The sequence below is a fragment of the Coregonus lavaretus genome (genome assembly GCF_964263955.1).
Source record: "Coregonus lavaretus genome assembly, contig: HAP1_SCAFFOLD_3260, whole genome shotgun sequence".
NCBI classification, from domain to species: Eukaryota; Metazoa; Chordata; class Actinopteri; order Salmoniformes; family Salmonidae; genus Coregonus; species Coregonus lavaretus.
The window spans coordinates 44,360-55,000 of NW_028159907.1; the positions used below are offsets into that span (position 1 = coordinate 44,360).

Sequence of the window (10,641 nt, forward strand, 5' to 3'; positions counted from 1 at the left end):
TGGCGTTGCAAAATGGAGTGATAGCCTTCCTTCTTCAAGATCCCTTTTACCCTGTACAAATCTCCCACTTTACCACCACCAAAGCACCCCCAGACCATCACATTGCCTCCACCATGCTTGACAGATGGCATCAAGCACTCCTCCAGCATTTTTTCATTTGGTCTGCATCTCACAGATGTTCTTCTTTGTGATCTGAACACCTCAAACTTCGATTCGTCTGTCCATAGCACTTTTTTACAATCTTCATCTGTCCAGTGTCTGTGATCTTTCGCCCATCTTTTCTTTTTATTGGACAGTCTGAGATATGGCTTTTTCTTTGCAACTCTGTCTAGAAGGTCAGCATCCCGGAGTCGCCTCTTCACTGTTGACATTGAGACTGGTGTTTTGCGGGTACTATTTAATGAAGCTGCCAGTTGAGGACCTGTGAGGCGTCTGTTTCTCAAACTAGACACTCTAATGTATTTGTCCTCTTGCTCAGTTGTGCACCGGGGGCCTCCCACTCCTCTTTCTATTCTGGTTAGAACCAGTTGCGCTGTTCTGTGAAGGGAGTAGTACACAGCGTTGTACGAGATCTTCAGTTTCTTGGCAATTTCTCGTATGGAATAGCCTTTATTTCTCAGAACAAGAATAGACTGACTAGTTTCAGAAGAAAGTTATTTGTTTCTGGCCATTTTGAGCCTGTAATCGAACCCACAATTGCTGATGCTCCAGATACTCAACTAGTCTCAAGAAGGCCCGTTTTATTGCTTCTTTAATCAGCACAACAGTTTTCAGCTGTGCTAACATAATTGCAAAAGGGTTTTCTAATGATCGATTAGCTTTTAAAATGATAAACTTGGATTAGCAAACACAATGTGCCATTGGAACACAGGACTGATGGTTGCTGATAATTGGCCTCTGTACGCCTATATAGATATTCCATTAAAAATCAGCCGTTTCCAGCTACAATAGCCATTTACAACATTAACAATGTCTACACTGTATTTCTGATCAATTTGATGTTATTTCAATTAACAAAAAAATTGATTTTCTTTTGAAAACAAGGACATTTCTAAGTGACCCCAAACTTTTGAACGGTAGTGTATATATATTGTGTAGAAAAGATACGGCTGTGGAATTGGAATTTGGATTATTTTCTGAATTGACTGGAATTGACATGGAATTGACCCCAACCCTGCTGAGGTATGTCAGCTCTATTCATTATATTTCTGTTTACAACATTTCTGAACATTTTATCTCACTGAACACACCTCAGCAGGGTTGGGGTCAATTCCATTTCAATTCCAGTCAATTCCGAAAATAAACCAAATTCCAATTCCACATTTTCCTCCATTGACAAGCATTAACGATAATTGGAATTTCAGCTTACTCACAGAATTGACTGGAATTTAAATGGAATTGACCCCAACCCTGCACCTCAGGTTTCACAACATGAGGTAACGTTAGAACTAGAGGAATTCTTAGTTGTTGTATTACGATGTCTCTCCCACACACTTTTCCTCCGTCATCCACTCCTCTTTCTCCCTCTCTCCATACGTTTATCAATGTGGGAACCCTCCTCCGCAGATTCTCAAAGGATCTGTCCGGAACGTGTCCCTGATGCTAACTCTAGGTCAGGTCTTCTCTGGTCCGGGGCCGCCTCAGAGATGTCTGGGTTCCTAGCAGACACACACATACTTGGACGCATAGATACACGCACATACACATAGACGCATACCTAGATAGATGCACACACACACGCACACGCACGCACACACACACACACACACACACACACACAGGGTAATATGTGTGTGTGTGTGTGTGTGTGTGTGTGAGTTGGAAGCTCTATTTTAGCTCTGGTTTCGCAGAAACACTTCAGAAGAGAATGTGGAAAGCTCATGTTGTCCACGTGACTGAGGGTTGTTGTTGAGAAGGATGTGCTGCCGTGCACTGTATAATATCTGCACATTATCTAGATTTAGAGTACAGGGTATGTGGGTGTTCATGCAAGTTTGTGCATGTCATTTCTGTTCTTGCACAGTACACGTGTGGCAAATCCCTCTGTGTGCACAGTACACGTGTGGCAAATCCCTCTGTGTACAGTACACGTGTGTGCTCCTGTGAAGGCATAGTGTTAGAATCCCAAATGGCATCTTATTCCCTATTTAGTGCACTACTTTTGCCCTGGGCCCATAGGGTGCCATAAAGGATGCACCCCTATGTGTATGAAACATTTCTTCCACTCTTGTTGCCTTATCATAAATTAATATATATATTTTTTTTGTACACCGCATTGATCCAACATACACTACACACAGTGTTCAGAGCTGTCATCGAGGCAAAGGGTGGCTATTTGAAGAATCTCAAATATAAAATATGTTTTGATTTGTTACCATATGTGTTATTTCATAGTTTTGATGTCTTCACTATTATTCTACAATGTAGAAAATAGTAAAAAAAAAAAAAAAAAAAACTTGAATGAGAAGGTGTTCTAGAACTTTTGACTGGTACTGTATGTGTATCAAATGCCTGTGTGTACCAAACTTGTGTAGAACCAACATGTTTATACAGCATTTGAGGATGTGTGTGTGTCTCTGAGAATGTGTACATGAAATCCAAACTGTAAGTGTGTGTGTGAGCTGCCCAGTGAGAGCCCAATGTGTGTGTGTGTATGGTGGGAAGAAGCGCAAACCCAACCAAGCCCACAGATGGCCCCTGCTGGCTTGAACGGCATGTGAGAGGAACGCTAGGGAGGTCCGAGCCCCCCCTCCGCACAGCCTCAGACCCTGTGACCGTCCACCCCCTCCAGCTGTGGTCACAACAGACCCTTTGTCCACCCCTGCCATATGAACCAGTTATATAAGACGGACTGTGAGTGAGATCACCATCTATGTACCAATCAAGCCACTGCCTGCTGCCTGCCCGCCTGCCTGTCCGCCTTTCTCCGGCCCTCTCTCACTCTCTCTACTGTACATGTTGTTTGTGAGGAGAGAGAGAGAGAGGGAGAAAGAGAGAGAGCGTGTGAGAGGGAGAGAGAGCGAGAGGGAGGGAGAGCGAGCGAGAGGGAGAGAGAGAGAGAGAGAGAGAGAGGGGGAGAGAGAGAGAGAGAGAGGGAGAGAGAGAGAGAGAGAGAGAGAGAGAGAGAGAGAGAGAGAGAGAGAGAGAGAGAGAGAGAGAGAGAGAGAGAGAGAGAGAGAGAGAGGGGGAGATAGAGAGAGAGAGAGAGAGAGAGAGAGAGAGAGAGAGAGAGAGAGAGAGAGAGAGAGAGAGAGAGAGAAGAAGGGAGAGGGGGAGGAAGGGAGAGAGAGAGAGAGAGAGAGAGAGAGGGAGAGGGAGAGGGAGAGGGAGAGGGAGAGGAAGGGAGAGAGGTAATCCAGGGGCAGGGTACAGTATGACCCTAGGCTAAGCTCTCTGTCTGAGAAAGAATTTAGACTCCAACAAACTATCAGAGCCATGATAAAGGATTTCAGAGTTACTACAAAACCAAAGTTTGGCCAATTGTGTATTGCTTATGGCACTCCTTAAAGGGGCACTTCATCACTATAACTGTCATACTATACTGTAGCCAATTTGGGTGGCAGCCTACATGAGACCATTGTAAAATGCATGATCATTTTAAATGACATCAGAAACCAAGTCAACAACTACAATCCACCTGAACTCTCAACATTTCAAACCACCAGCCCATGACCCAACTAAGACAACACTTTGTTTAATACATTTAATAGTGCACTTGACCGTGATTAATCTGTACAGAAATAATATTAATAATACAAAATATAAAACACATTTCTAATTTCTGTAACTTAAGCGTAACATTTACAATAAAATAAACACGGTACAAAAAACATATCTGAGGTATAAATATATTGAGGCTTTAAATTAACTGTCATTGTCATACTCATATTTGGCAGCATACAAACAATGTACACACACGTTTAACAAAACGACACAATGGCTTAGCAAATGAGTCATACACTGAACAGAGAATGTATCATTTTGAACACGGTGCCCAAATCCGGCCTGGATGTTGCTATTAGTCTTCTACTTCATTTAAGGTAACACAAACAGACAGACACACATGCAGAAAAGAAACCTGCACATATAGATTATTTTTCCTTCCTTAAACCATACAAACTTTCTCTGCACTTTCTTCTCCTCTGTTTACAGTAAAACCTGTAAAATCCCACACCTTTATAAAAGGACCTTCTCTTTTCTTTGTTTTTTATTCATTTCTTCACTTCTTTTTCTGTTTTTCTTTCCCCCCGCTGGGTTTTTGGTGAAGCAGAATACTATCTTGACTGCTCTTGTGTACATCGTACTACAAAAGTAATAACAGGAAGTGTTCCTTTAATCAATGTTTAGCCTACAAATGGCGGCCATTTTGAAATCCTAGCCATGTTGATTGTTGAGTATTCTCTGTGCTCTTTTTTAAGCAGTGAAATCAGTCAAAATTCTCTGTGACTGTCTGCTTTCTTTAAGCTTTGTTTTGACTAAAAATTTGGTCCATCAGAATCTAAGTCTCCATTTTAGTTTTTGGGGCGACTTTAACCCTCTCAACCAATTGGTGTTCCGGCCACCATTTTGCTTCTGTTCCATCATCTAAACCCACTCTAGCTAGCTTTCCTTACTGTCATTTAACCAAATATCAACTCACCATACCCCACTTATCAATCCAAACTCAGATATTGCATATTTTCAATACATTCACACAACTGTTAGCCCATATTATCCATCCATTCTCCATCCATCGAATGATACATTATCTTCCTGAAAGCAATGTTGCGGACATTGCCTCTGCTGTAACAGGATAAAAACACTTGTCCACGCGTACACACACACACACACACACACACACACACACACACACACACACACACACACACACACACACACACACACACACACACACACACACACACACACAGGAAACAGGAAAAGGAAACATGAACAGGTGCAGGATATAGTATATACACACTATAGTGCAGCTGGGAGCCAGTGCATTAAATATGTCTAATTAATCAACCATTCGTTACACACACACACACACGCACACACACTAACCTTCTCTCTTCTCAGAAGCTCCCCCTTCCCTATAGATTGTCTCTTTTTACTAAACCGTGACATCACATCCTGTGACGGTGATGTCACATCCTCTCTGTAAAGGTATTATGCTTTTTGGGATGAGTAACACCCTACTTCCATTTCAGACGCATTTACTTTGGTGGTGCGGCCCGCCACGCACCACTTAGCACAACAACCATAACACAACTCTGAAAGAACTTTGAGGGTCCATGTTCGTTCCTGTCCTAGCATGACCCCTCGGAGGCAGTAACACCACCTGGTCGATGATGACAGTCTACGGATGACGACAAAGTCTGTTCAAAGTCTCTCTGTCCAGGACACAACGGTCAGTCTGTCGAGAGCTTGAATCATGTCAATGAGCCAATGGGTTGTCCTCCCCAGTCAACCCCAACCAGCATCAGGGCTGTAGCGAATTAGGGGGTGAGGTGGGGGGTGCATAGAGAGTCTTTCGGGGTCCAGGGTGTCGACCCTTCTTGTGACTTTGGTCCCCAAGTCAAGTGGAGCTGCCTGTCCCTCCCTTATCCATCTGGGTGGTGAAGGACTGGCGTATCCGCACCACCTCGCTGGCACACAGGTTTCCATACAGTTTATTGTACCACTCTGGGAACCGACCCCTGGAAACAGAGAGACGGAGAGGGGTCACTCTTTAGTATCAGACCAGAGTTACTTTGATTTAGAGAGGAGATGTTTAAGCATCAGACCAGAGTTACTTTGATTTAGAGAGGAGATGTTTTAGTTTCAGACCAGGCTCACAGAGTTACTTTGATTTAAAGCTCCCCTCTAGTTCTACTGGTTCTATTCTACTGGTTCTATTCTACTGGTTCTATTCTACTGGTTCTATTCTACTGGTTCTATTAGTTGACTTCTACTGTTCCTATCCTATTGGTTCTATTCTACTGGTTCTATTCAACTGGTTCTACTAGTTGAGTTCTACTGGTTCTATTATACTGGTTCTATTATACTGGTTCTATTCTACTGGTTCTATTCTACTGGGTCAGCTGACTCACCTGCAGTCGACCCTGGAGATGTGTGTGAGGCGGGACTTATTGCTGCCGCAGGGCTCGATGAAGTAACGTGAGGTGAGCACATTGGCCCGCACACCCAGTAACGCTGCCCCGTCATGGTCCACTGAGGTAGACACCAACGCACACGCTCCCTTAGGTAGGTCTGTCACCCACATCCTGAAGTAGAGAGAAGAAGAGTTGTTTTATGAAAGGCATGAAAGAAGGAAATAAATAATGAATGAATGAATGAATGAAACAAACAACACAAAAAGGTGATATCCAAGGGCGTGGGAAGGTACAGTTGAAGTCGGAAGTTTACATACACCTTAGCCAAATACATTTAAACTCAGTTTTTCACAATTCCTGACATTTAATCCTAGTAAAAAGTCCCTGTCTTAGGTCAGGTAGGATCACCCCTTTATTGTAAGAATGTGAAATGTCAGAATAATAGAAGAGAGAATGATTTATTTCAGCTTTTATTTCTTTCATCACATTCCCAGTGGGTCAGAAGTTTAAATACACTCAATTAGTATTTGGTAGCGTTGCCTTTAAATTGTTTAACTTGGGTCAAATGTTTTGGGTAGCCTTCCACAAGCTTCCCACAATAAGTTGGGTGAATTTTGGCCCATTCCTCCTGACAGAGCTGGTGTAACTGAATCAGGTTTGTAGGCCTCCTTTGCTCGCACACGCTTTTTCAGTTCTGCCCACAAATGTTCTATAGGACTGAGGTCAGGACTTTGTGATGGCCACTCCAAACCCTTGACTTTGTTGTCCTTAAGCCATTTTGCCACAACTTTGGAAGTATGCTTGGGGTCATTGTCCATTTGGAAGACCCATTTGCGACCAAGCTTTAACTTCCTGACTGATGTCTTGAGATGTTGCTTCAATATATTCACATCACATACCGTAGTCTGGCTTTTTTATGGCGGTTTTGGAGCAGTGGCTTCTTCCTTGCTGAGCGGCCGTTCAGGTTATGTCGATATACAGTGGGGGAAAAAAGTATTTAGTCAGCCACCAATTGTGCAAGTTCTCCCACTTAAAAAGATGAGAGAGGCCTGTAATTTTCATCATAGGTACACGTCAACTATGACAGACAAAATGAGATTTTTTTTCTCCAGAAAATCACATTGTAGGATTTTTAATGAATTTATTTGCAAATTATGGTGGAAAATAAGTATTTGGTCAATAACAAAAGTGTCTCAATACTTTGTTATATACCCTTTGTTGGCAATGACACAGGTCAAACGTTTTCTGTAAGTCTTCACAAGGTTTTCACACACTGTTGCTGGTATTTTGGCCCATTCCTCCATGCAGATCTCCTCTAGAGCAGTGATGTTTTGGGGCTGTCGCTGGGCAACACAGACTTTCAACTCCCTCCAAAGATTTTCTATGGGGTTGAGATCTGGAGACTGGCTAGGCCACTCCAGGACCTTGAAATGCTTCTTACGAAGCCACTCCATCGTTGCCCGGGCCGTGTGTTTGGGATCATTATCATGCTGAAAGACCCAGCCACGTTTCATCTTCAATGCCCTTGCTGATGGAAGGAGGTTTTCACTCAAAATCTCACGATACATGGCCCCATTCATTCTTTCCTTTACACGGATCAGTCGTTCTGGTCCCTTTGCAGAAAAACAGCCCCAAAGCATGATGTTTCCACCCCCATGCTTCACAGTAGGTATGGTGTTCTTTGGATGCAACTCAGCATTCTTTGTCCTCCAAACACGACGAGTTGAGTTTTTACCAAAATGTTATATTTTGGTTTCATCTGACCATATGACATTCTCCCAATCCTCTTCTGGATCATCCAAATGCGCTCTAGCAAACTTCAGACGGGCCTGGACATGTACTGGCTTAAGCAGGGGGACACGTCTGGCACTGCAGGATTTGAGTTCCTGGCGGCGTAGTGTGTTACTGATGGTAGGCTTTGTTACTTTGGTCCCAGCTCTCTGCAGGTCATTCACTAGGTCCCCCCGTGTGGTTCTGGGATTTTTGCTCACCGTTCTTGTGATCATTTTGACCCCACGGGGTGAGATCTTGCGTGGAGCCCCAGATCGAGGGAGATTATCAGTGGTCTTGTATGTCTTCCATTTCCTAATAATTGCTCCCACAGTTGATTTCTTCAAACCAAGCTGCTTACCTATTGCAGATTCAGTCTTCCCAGCCTGGTGCAGGTCTACAATTTTGTTTCTGGTGTCCTTTGACAGCTCTTTGGTCTTGGCCATAGTGGAGTTTGGAGTGTGACTGTTTGAGGTTGTGGACAGGTGTCTTTTATACTGATAACAAGTTCAAACAGGTGCCATTAATACAGGTAACGAGTGGAGGACAGAGGAGCCTCTTAAAGAAGAAGTTACAGGTCTGTGAGAGCCAGAAATCTTGCTTGTTTGTAGGTGACCAAATACTTATTTTCCACCATAATTTGCAAATAAATTCATTAAAAATCCTACAATGTGATTTTCTGGATTTTCTTTCTCTCAATTTGTCTGTCATAGTTGACGTGTACATATGATGAAAATTACAGGCCTCTCTCATCTTTTTAAGTGGGAGAATTTGCACAATTGTTGGCTGATTAAATACTTTTTTTCCCCACTGTAGGACTCGTTTTACTGTGGATATAGATACTTTTGTACCTGTTTCCTCCAGCATCTTCACAAGGTACTTTGCTGTTGTTCTGGGATTGATTTGCACTTTTCACACCAAAGTACGTTCATCTCTAGGAGACAGAACGCGTCTCCTTCCTGAGCGGTATGACGGCTGCGTGGTCCCATGGTGTTTATACTTGCGTACTATTGTTTGTACAGATGAACGTGGTACCTTCAGGTGTTTGGAAATTGCTCCCAAGGATGAACCAGACTTGTGGAGGTCTACAATTCTTTTTCTGAGGTCTTGGCTGACTTCTTTTGATTTTCCCATAATGTCAAGCAAAGAGAAACTGAGTTTGAAGGTAGGCCTTGAAATACATCCACAGGTACACCTCCAATTGACTCAAATGATGTCAATTAGCCTATCAGATGCTTCTAAAGCCATGACATCATTTTCTGGAATTTTATAAGCTGTTTAAAGGCACAGTCAACTTAGTGTATGTAAACTTCTGACCCAGTGGAATTTTGATACAGTGAATTATAAGTGAAATAATCTGTCTGTAAACAATTGTTGGAAAAATGAATTGTGTCATGCACAAAGTAGATGTCCTAACCGACTTGCCAAAACGATAGTTTGTTAGCAAGACATTTGTGGAGTGGTTGAGGAACCAAAAAGGGTTTTTCTATGGAGATTGCTTCAAGAACCCTTTTAGAGTGTGGGGAAAGCCTCAGTCTTCTACCTGAGCACGAGGTGGTCTCTGGTGGGTTGGGGGGCCATGGTGTTCCTGGTGTACTGATACACCTCTGTGCGCTCGCCCAGCGTCTCCACCACACGGCTCTCCATCAGGTCCTCGTCCCAGCGCCCCTGCTCCCGGAGGACCCGCGTCAACACCTCCTCAGGACCCGCAGGCACCTCCACGGACGCCTTCCATAGGCGCAGCGGCGAGCCGTCGTTGACCTAAGAGTCGGAAAACGAAAGAGATAATCTTTTAATACTTTTGTAAAAACATATCTGTAAAATATATTTTATTGACGAGTTTAAGGGCAACAAAGTTTTTGGGGGAAACAGCTTGGATGCTAATGCTAATGATACACTGTAATGATGTAATGTTGAAACTAGCGCTACGCAGGCTCTGGGAAAGAAGGCCCAGGTCTTGCACCATGATTGGGAACATAACTGTAAGGGCAGTGTTGTAATCACAACAACCCAAAGCCTCTCTCCTTATCTTAGACTAGTCAGCTGCCTTCCTTCAAGAGGCCTTGTGACTGGGAAGCTTATTGGCAAAGAGATAACCACAATGATGGCCTCTACACTGGACAGGATGTGTTAGCTTGGGAGCAAGCTGGGCAGTGTGTGTGTGTGTGTGTGTGTCCAGCGAGCCCCTTGACAAGCTGATGTCATCCTGGGGCCAGAGTAAGGGGGGTGGGGGGTACCTCTGGGCCAAGCTAGTTTCACACAGACCTGTTTCTACACAGGAAATACTAACTGGTGCTTTTCCATTACACAACGAGAGAGAGAGAGAGAGAGAGAGAGAGAGAGAGAGAGAGAGAGAGAGAGAGAGAGAGAGAGAGAGAGAGAGAGAGAGAGAGAGAGAGGTGGAATACACTAGGCTTTATGCCAGCATTTTCTAAACAACAAAATAAGTAATGTATGTCATCCTTCATACTAACTTAACTTCCATATAAGGACAATAAAGTGAACATGAACTTATAATAAAAAGACAAGATCCAGCCCTCCATAGAATAGAAGTGTATAGATACTATCCATCCCTCTATCCATACCTTCTTGTACGCCAGCTCGGCGTGTTCTGGCGTGGAGCAGCTGTCGTAACCTTTGAACTTGTCCTTGGGCCTCTTTGAGGAGGGCGTCCAGGCTGTCCTGGAGGTAGGTCCTGTGTCCCATGGGGCCGCCAGCACCCCCGTCACCCCCAGAGGAACCCCCTAGCTCCTCCAGCTTCAAGGGAATCAGGGCCTGCTCCTGGTACGAGTTT

General features: G+C 43.8%; 1 pseudogene across 1 annotated transcript in view; it reads right to left on the bottom strand.

The window, feature by feature from the left end:
* Positions 1 to 4,243: 4,243 nt before the first annotated feature.
* The window catches only part of LOC311122346 (rho GTPase-activating protein 7-like), a 17,265-nt pseudogene continuing 10,867 nt past the window's right edge, over positions 4,244 to 10,641 (bottom strand). The window contains exons 7-10 of the transcript in view: positions 10,433 to 10,641; positions 9,391 to 9,608; positions 6,075 to 6,248; positions 4,244 to 5,681 (exon numbers count right to left, since the gene is read on the bottom strand). The exon at positions 10,433 to 10,641 is cut by the window's right edge and continues 26 nt beyond it. The product of the transcript in view is annotated as a rho GTPase-activating protein 7-like (transcript). The remainder of the gene's footprint in view (positions 5,682 to 6,074; positions 6,249 to 9,390; positions 9,609 to 10,432) is intronic.